At 43.4% G+C, this 1619-nt stretch overlaps 1 pseudogene; it reads left to right on the forward strand.

The window, feature by feature from the left end:
- Window positions 1–276: 276 nt before the first annotated feature.
- LOC124096362 (NEDD8-conjugating enzyme UBE2F-like) lies at window positions 277–989 on the forward strand (annotated as a pseudogene).
- Window positions 990–1619: the final 630 nt, after the last annotated feature.

Below are 1619 nucleotides of genomic sequence, written 5' to 3' on the forward strand. Positions count from 1 at the left end.
CATTTACCATGACCCTTTCAGAGCATGGATGATGGCCCTAGACATTCTGAACCTGGGAATACTTGTCCCCACCCCCACTCAACTGGAGCACAAAGTGAGAGGAAGGCGGTCGTAAGAAGAGCTTTGATTTTGACCCATAATAAATGCCAGTTGAATACTTTGAAACAGCATCTCCTTAAACAAAGAATAATCCTGTGAGGAAAAAGTTATTAACCCAACTTCAGAAATGAAGAAAATGAGGCCGTTGGGGATGAAATACTTGCCTATAGTCACATGATGGGTAAGTCTGGAACCTGAAAGACCTCAAAAGCCTTGATTATAAGCCCTATGCAATGGAACACACATCCGTACACTACTGCAGCTCACTTAAGTTACCTAAACAGCAAACATCAGCAAAGTTCCAGAACTGCAGCAAATACACTGCATTCTCAGCTGGGTTTGAGGGGCCATTTTGTCACTGCTGGGCCCTGGTCAGACAGGGTGTTGGGCACTGGTCTGCCAAGCCTGTCTCAGAGTGCCCAGGGTAAAGGTGGCAATAGTGCTAACACTTTCAAGCAAACTGAAGCAAGATGATGGTCTAAAAGGGTCCTGGATGTAGCCACCACATCTGACTCCACTTGAAGGATTTCAGTGAGGGACAAACTGCCTGTTAAAGATGAAGGTCACCATGAGGATGGGGAATTTTAATTTGAAACTCAAGTTCCTTATGCACACAGCATGGTGCCTCTCACAGTGAAATTCTGGACCATGATCTGGCACCCCAATATCACAGAGAAAGGGAAAGCATGTCTACATTTATTGAGACCATTCAATTGATGGCACTGAATGGCTCCCGTGGGAATGTTAAAGGATGATGTTTGGGGATTAAATTTTATCTGTTGATACTCTGAATTTTGATGGTCCACTGACTTTCAAAGCTGCAGAGCATCATTTGCAGTACAAGGAGGAATAAAGGGGATGACTACATCAAGTGTTGTGCAAGATGGTAAGAGGAGAAGGTTGCAGGCCCACGGACTGTGTGTTCCCATTTGCCTCTATCTTGCGCAGCATGAGGCAGCCCTCCTCCCTGTTCCCATGCTCCCTCTCAATCCCACAGGATTATCTCAGTCCTGTGTCCATTTGTCCTGAAGAAAACCTTCCTACTGACTACCTGCTGTAAATGGAAAATGCAGTGTAAAGACAGCAGAAAAATAAATGTGTTTTAGACTTTAAAGAGGTGTCTGTTTTCCATAAGATGTTTACCTTTCAAAAACTGTACTCTCTATGCTGGTGAAACTCCTGAGAAGTTATAATGAACCTGGCATTGAGGCTAGTTCTTGCTTCCCCTTCCCAACAAATGGTGTCCTACACAAGTAATGTGGTGACATGTCCAGCGTAACTTGCAGATTAGCAGTAAGAAACCCACTGCCAACTGTGGTTGGAAACACATTCTCTTAGCTTTTTCTACGAATATTAGCCTTGCCTGGATGTGAGGCTTCCCACAAGGCACGGTCATTCCAGGTAGTTCATACCAAAATGCACGTTTTATTTAATGTAACTATATGTTTGGACTGTGATATGTATAACTTAATGCTAAAACAAAACAAAACAAACAAACAAACAAACAAAAACCTGTACCC

Source organism: Marmota monax, unplaced genomic scaffold (assembly GCF_021218885.2).
Source record: "Marmota monax isolate L192 unplaced genomic scaffold, Marmota_monax_Labrador192_F-V1.1 WCK01_AAM20220418_F8-fsc00004, whole genome shotgun sequence".
NCBI classification, from domain to species: domain Eukaryota; kingdom Metazoa; phylum Chordata; class Mammalia; order Rodentia; family Sciuridae; genus Marmota; species Marmota monax.